The 7,636-nt window shown below is 35.9% G+C and overlaps 1 long non-coding RNA gene across 1 annotated transcript; it reads right to left on the bottom strand.

The window, feature by feature from the left end:
- Positions 1 to 17: 17 nt before the first annotated feature.
- On the bottom strand, positions 18 to 1,775 carry LOC145965769 (uncharacterized). The gene is made up of 2 exons (XR_014436793.1): positions 1,267 to 1,775; positions 18 to 611 (listed from the first exon to the last, which is right to left on the bottom strand). It is a non-coding gene; the product is annotated as an uncharacterized LOC145965769 (long non-coding RNA).
- Between the last annotated feature and the right edge of the window lie 5,861 nt (positions 1,776 to 7,636).

The raw sequence follows: 7,636 nt of genomic DNA on the forward strand, positions 1-7,636 counted from the left end.
TTAAAAAAAATAATATATAATGATAACACAAATTTAGAATTTATTGAAATATAAAAATATCTTTACAATATTTTTATGAATACTATATGCTCCTAATAAATAATTTGATTTTTTAAATTATCTTATATGATATAGACAGAAAATTACAAGAGAATTATGCATTAAATAAAATACGAATTTAAATGAAGTATAAAGAATAATAAAGAATATGAATGTAAATACATCGTAATAAAGAAACACATTAAAATATACTTTAATTTCTAATAGAAATAAACTACTTTAATATTTTTCAAAATGTTTCTTGTGATAAATAAAAAATGATTTTTGTTCTATTCATTTATAATACCTTATTACTTACCACGATAGTCTATTTGATATAATGGATTTAAAATAGCTCTGCATGTAGATCTTGTACATAAAACTGGATCATATTGAATTGGCGGAAGATCTACTTGTTCCTTAATTGGTTGATACAAAGTTTTCAATAGTACAACTAGTCTAGTAGTATCAATACGGGATGATGGCCAAGCATTCCATTTATGGAACGCACACCGTCACAATCTTGTTGAATAAAATTTTGTTGAATAAAATCTTCATATGTTGTCATAATGCTGCAAAAAAAATATACAAAAGATAATTAATATATTTTTTTACAATATAGAGTTTAATTTTTTTACACATACATACATATACATATATATATATAACGTAGCATAAAGTTGTAAGCGAAATGAACCAAATCCATTTCCTACTATGGCCATGTTCCAAAATTCACTGCCAGCGCTGAAAATATATAATATACGTAACGTGAACTAAAGATTTTCAGCGCTGGCAGTGAATTTTGGAACACGCCCTAAGCCCATTCTACAATGGCAATAACAAGGCTGTAGGAGTAAAGAATAAACTGTTTCTAATGAAGTAAAGACAAGAAGTAACGAAATAGAAATTCTCATTAGTACTCTAAGGTAATAGTAGTACAAAATGAGAATTGTCTATTTCATTACTTCTTCTTCTTTACTTCACTAAAAACGATTTAATCTCTACTCCTACAGTCTTGTTACTGCCATTGTAGAATGGGCTCTATGTATGTTCTACGGCGGACGCGCAATAAGAATTAAGAACGCAGAATTCTTCCGTGACTGCGTATGCGAGACCACCGTAGAACGCACGAAATCCATAGGAAATGGATTTGGTTATTTCGCTTACATCTTACAACCTTATGCTATGGCCATTGCAGACCCGGCTTTAAATATCATTAATTCTTACCTGTGCAAAGCACTGCTCAACTTTGGTAAATGGAATAATTTATTTTCCAACTCGACCCCGTCTAATGCCTGGCTGGCCTGGCACCGCGGCCATCTTAAAAATGGCGTCTTAAAGTAAATGTTCTTAAAAACATCAGAAAGACGTCTATTGGTCAGGTCTTAAAGACGTCATAAGAAAGGCATGTTTAAGACGTTTAAAAAAATACGTCTTAAATTGAATGTCTTACAGACGTTAGAAAGACGTCTATTGGTCAGGTCTTAAAGGCGTCATAAGAAAGGCATGTTTAAGACGTTTAAAAAAATACGTCTTAAATTGAATGTCTTAAAAACATCAGAAAGACGTCAATTGGTCAAGTCTTAAAGGCGTCATAAGAAAGGCATCTTTAAGACGTTTAAAAAAATACGTCTTAAATTGAATGTCTTAAAAACATCAGAAAGACGTCAATTGGACAAGTCTTAAAGGCGTCATAAGAAAGACATGTTTAAGACGTCTTCAAGACATGCATGTTGTGTGGGACGGTTATGATTGCTAGAGATGCGCGACACATCGAAATTTTTTCGATTATTAGTCTCACACTCGATTGACACAATACAGATTACACGATAACGAGTTTACTGTTTATTCACTCATTATTGATTTATCGATACCAAAAATTACTTTCAAAGAAACGCGAATGCAAACAACACATGACTCGACGCGAAGCGACGGACCGCGGAGACTGCGCGACCACAAGAGTTATGTTGCCAGAAACGCGACACGCGACATCTAACAAACGACTTGCGCGTGGCGCGTGATTGACGCGAGATAAGACGAACGATCAGCTAAAACCTTCGCATTGCGAATGCGGTAGAAAACATGAAACGTATAATGACATACTTAAAAAATTAATTATTTATTATAAATAATAACTATTTCTAATTATAATAAATAATTATTATTTAAATTATTTAAATTCCCAATGCAATTCGCAATGCGAAGGTTTTAGCCGATCGTTCGTCTTATCTCGCGTCAATCACGCGCCACGCGCAAGTCGTTTGTTAGATGTCGCGTGTCGCGTTTCTGGCAACATAACTCTTGTGGTCGCGCAGTCTCCGCGGTCCGTCGCTTCGCGTCGAGTCATGTGTTGTTTGCATTCGCGTTTCTTTGAAAGTAATTTTTGGTATCGATAAATCAATAGTGAGTGAATAAACAGTAAACTCGTTATCGTGTAATCTGTATTGTGTCAATCGAGTGTGAGACTAATAATCGAAAAAATTTCGATGTGTCGCGCATCTCTAGCAATCATAACCGTGCAGCAGATAACAACAATACATAGCATGAAGATTCGCTACGCTGCTACAAGGTGAGTGAGCAAGTGAGTAAGCAGGTGAGTGAGTGAGTGAGTGACCGAGAGAGTGTGAGTGAGAGACCGAATGAGAGAGTGTATGAGTGTTGCGTAAAAGAGAGAAAGAGAGCGAGAAAAAAGTGCGTGCGTGTGTATGAATGTCTGTCCCTCCTACCCTCCCTCTCTCTCTCTCTTTCTCTCTCTCTCTTACGCACACACTCCGCCATACACACATCGCGTGTAGCAATCAGCTGATTGCAACGTCGGACGGCCGGCGATCCGAAACAACTTTTCATTATTAAAATAACGTTATTTTAAGGAACATGTATTTCTGACGTAATTCTAAGACATTTTCTTCTTTACCAAAATTTTATTTAAAGCATAATTTTATGTTATAAGATAAAATAGTTAGCGACTCATGCGGTGATAATCACCCGTCGGGCGGTCAGCTGCGCCCGCGCTCGCGGCACGCCGCGCCGCTCCTGCCTGCCTTCTGTACCCGACGCGTGATTTACTAACTATTTTTGCTCATAATTCAAAAACTACGCTTCAAATCAAATTTTGGTAAAGGAAAAATTGTCTTAGAATGGTGTCAGGAATACGTCATTTTAAAGACATAACGTTTTTCAGGATCGCCCTGTATATATATATATACAGGGTGACCCATTTTAACTTAGGCAGCCAAATAACTCGAATAATAAGCAAGATAGAGAAAAATGTTTTAGACAAAAGTTGTATGGTTTCGAGGGGGCCATAAGATGGTATCATTGGTTTGACCTTGAAGAGTCATTTGAAGGTCACGTGAAGGTCACTTCAATTTTTTTAAATGGAACATCCTATATATTTTTGTACATTCTTGTAGCTCATCTCGAGAGCTTTCCAAAACACTATAATTAAGTACATTTTCGTTAAGTACTTTTTGAGTTATGAGGCTTGAAATAATTTCTTAATTTTACATAAACCGTAAAATATCTTGTAAAATATTCATTTTTCGATTACCTTACCTTAATAGTTTTATGTACAAAATAATGAGAGGAATCAATTGGTGTAAAGAAAACACATAGTTGTTTCGAAGAAAAAATATGTAATTTGCAATTAACAATTCCATATTTTTTCTTAAAAACAACTATGTGTTTTCTTTACACCAATTGATTCCTCTCATTATTTTGTACATAAAAGTATTAAGGTAAGATAATCGAAAAATGAATATTTTACAAGATATTTTACGGTTTATGTAAAATTAAGAAATTATTTCAAGCATCATAACTCAAAAAGTACTTAACGGAAAGGTACTTAATTATAGTGTTTTGGAAAGCTCTCGAAATAAGCTACAAGAATGTACAAAAATATATAGGGTATTCCATTTAAAAAAATTGAAGTGACCTTCACGTGACCTTCAAATGACTCTTCAAGGTCAAACCAATGATACCATCTTATGGCCCCCTCGAAACCATACAACTTTTGTCTAAAACATTTTTCTCTATCTTGCTTATTTTTCGAGTTATTTGGCTGCCTAAGTTAAAATGGGTCACCCTGTATATACAGGGTGACCCATTTTAACTTAGGCAGCCAAATAACTCGAAAAATAAGCACATTACGAAAAAATGTTTAGAATCAAAATTTTGTCATTTCGAGGAGGACGTACAATGACGTTAAAATGAGCCCCCCCACCCCTCCCCCTGGGCGATGAGGGGGGGCAAGTTTGAAATCTTAAATGGGAACCCCTATTTTTTATTGCATATTCGGAATCTTTGGCTAAAAACACATACAATTTGTCTGAAACATTTTTCTCGATTCATGATAGATGGCGCTGTAATCGACGAAATTCAATTTCTTCGATTTCTCTTACTGAGAACCCATGCTTACGATTCTGCAATAAATTAACAATAAAAATACCACGTTTTCATTGTTAATACTCGAAATTAGTCTTAAAACAAACTTCTCATTATTTTTTATTACTCATTAATTACTTCTCAAGAAACTGCTTTTAGCGTAACCCAGGAACAACGTCGTGGACGTAGCAGTTTTCTGTTCCCTTCGGGGTGCTTGATTAACGTGAGTCCCCTCGCCTCTCACAATTCGGGGTGCTTGAACGTGTGGTAACCCAGCCAGTGAAGGCAAGGTCGTGTGGTGATCCAGCCAGTGAAGGCAAGGTCGTGTGGTGACCCAACCAGTTAAGGCAAGGTCAAGTAGTGACCCAGCCAGTGAAGGCAAGGTCGTGTGGTGATCCAGCCAGTGAAGGCAAGCTCGTGTGGTGACCCAACCAGTTAAGGCAAGGTCAAGTAGTGACCCAGCCAGTGAAGGCAAGGTCGTGTGGTGATCCAGCCAGTGAAGGCAAGGTCGTGTGGTGACCCAACCAGTTAAGGCAAGGTCAAGTAGTGACCCAGCCAGTGAAGGCAAGGTCGTGTGGTGATCCAGCCAGTGAAGGCAAGGTCGTGTGGTGACCCAACCAGTTAAGGCAAGGTCAAGTAGTGACCCAGCCAGTGAAGGCAAGGTCGTGTGGTGACCCAACCAGTTAAGGCAAGATTGCATTGTTATCAGCTCTCTCCGCATGGAGGAGATGCTCAAAGTGTGCACCATTATTTTCTAAGGATAACAGTAATCGACAGCGAAAGTTACGTTGTACATTTTCTAGCATTAAAGGAGTTATAGCTTCACAAGCTCTTCTTATTCTTTCCATCATATTCAATCTTGTCGTTGGAGCTTTACTATACACTGCATCTTTAACGTATCCCCATAAAAAGAAATCAAGGGGGTTCAAATCCGGTGATCTCGGAGGCCACAGAACTGGTCCACCCCGCCCTATCCACCGATTTGGGAACCTTTGATTCAAAAACATCCGTACAATACGAGCATAATGAGCAGGAGCACCATCTTGTTGATACCATAAATTTAGTCTAACTGCAAGGGGAACATTCTCTAGGTATGCTGGCAAATCATTTTCGAGGAATTCTAAATACATTGGACTATTAATTGGACGTTCAAAAAAATGAGGTCCAATGACTTGGCCATTGCAAATGCCTACCCATACATATAAACTCCAACGATGTTGATTAAGCACCTCACGATACCAATGTGGATTTTCTGGTGACCAATAGTGGCAATTATGCCTATTGAGACTACCATTGCTGATGAATGTTGTTTCATCACTGAAACAAACATTACTAAAAAAATCTGGATTCTGATCTAACATCTCAAGAGCCCATCTACAAAATTGTACTCTGAGTACGTAATCGGCCTCACTTAATTCCTGTACCAGAGTAATATGATACGGATGGTAATTGACTGATCGTAACAATCTATGTGCCGTAGTTTGAGGGATTCCCAGTTCTCGTTCTATTTGACGGGTACTAATATGGGGATTTTGATGAACCATAGCCAAAACTGCGAGCAATCTAGGGTCATTATTATTATGAAGTCTATTCCTTCGCCTTTCGCGATGAAGTGGATTATTACGAGATCTCCTTTCAATGTTTATAATTTGTTGATCAGTAGGATGGCGGCGATTTGGGAATCGCTCCGCATAAGTACGGGCAGTAAGTCTGTAATTTCTACCACATTCGCCAAAGGTTATAAGAATATCGACTACTTCTGTAGGCGTATAATTTGCCATTTTACCAGAATTTTATCAGAGTACAAATGTTAAAAAAATACATAAACACTTGTGACTTTGGCACTAAATGGACAAAATTTTGGAGGGATACTTAGAGGAACTCCATCAGATGGAAAGTCCAAAATGTCTCGGTACTTTGGACCATTCAAGTTGCCTAAAGGGCAGGTTACGCTAAAAGCAGTTTCTTGAGAAGTAATTAATGAGTAATAAAAAATAATGAGAAGTTTGTTTTAAGACTAATTTCGAGTATTAACAATGAAAACGTGGTATTTTTATTGTTAATTTATTGCAGAATCGTAAGCATGGGTTCTCAGTAAGAGAAATCGAAGAAATTGAATTTCGTCGATTACAGCGCCATCTATCATGAATCGAGAAAAATGTTTCAGACAAATTGTATGTGTTTTTAGCCAAAGATTCCGAATATGCAATAAAAAATAGGGGTTCCCATTTAAGATTTCAAACTTGCCCCCCCTCACCGCCCAGGGGGAGGGGTGGGGGGGCTCATTTTAACGTCATTGTACGTCCCCCTCGAAATGACAAAATTTTGATTCTAAACATTTTTTCGTAGTGTGCTTATTTTTCGAGTTATTTGGCTGCCTAAGTTAAAATGGGTCACCCTGTATATATATATATATATATATATATATATATATATATATATAAAGTATGCACACGTTGCAAATAGTTGATAAAAAGCATATAATGATATAGTGATTCTATTGGGATAATTAAATTCCACATTTATAAAGCAAAATTCTTTGCGGATCTTCATATTTTCTTGATGTTTTGTACATGTACATTTCCATTTCTTGTTCGACAAAATTAAAGAGATAAAAATACGCTTATGTAAATATTAATGGCTTCTCAATCTTAATAAATTTTTGCTAGAGAAGTCATCTCATAAATATAGATAATTATAGCTGTTTTTCAATTAAGCATAATTTCCGTATGTATTCCTTACCCAAACCGTGCAATGCCTGCGCATATACTCCTACATTCCTTGCTGTGGAGTTATACTCCTCCAAAAATGGGGGTGAAAATTAGATTTTTATTTTCTTCTCAAATTTGGAACAAATTAAAGAAATGAAATTAGGTGGATATTTTCTATTAATAAAAAGATTATTTATTAATATTTTTTCAGCCTCCCGTATTGTTATAAGGTGATGAAACTAGAAACTCCTATTCAATTTTTTATTAGAACTTTTTAATGGACCAGAATACGATCATCTAAAAATATGCATTAAAAAGTTTGATTTGTTTAGAAACTTTTCTATTTCTTTTATTTTTTTCATAAAATGAATAGTTTTCAAGAAAAAAAATAAAGTACTTTATCGTGCACAGCACGATGCTAAATAACATAGGTTTCGAATTACGAGGTTAAATTTTAAAATAAAAATAAAATTAGAATAAATGTTGGGAAAATTGGAACAAAA

Source organism: Camponotus vicinus, unplaced genomic scaffold, assembly GCF_025532165.1.
Source record: "Camponotus vicinus isolate PSW18456_S1 unplaced genomic scaffold, iyCamVici1.0 SCAF_14, whole genome shotgun sequence".
In the NCBI taxonomy this organism is placed as follows: Eukaryota; Metazoa; Arthropoda; class Insecta; order Hymenoptera; family Formicidae; genus Camponotus; species Camponotus vicinus.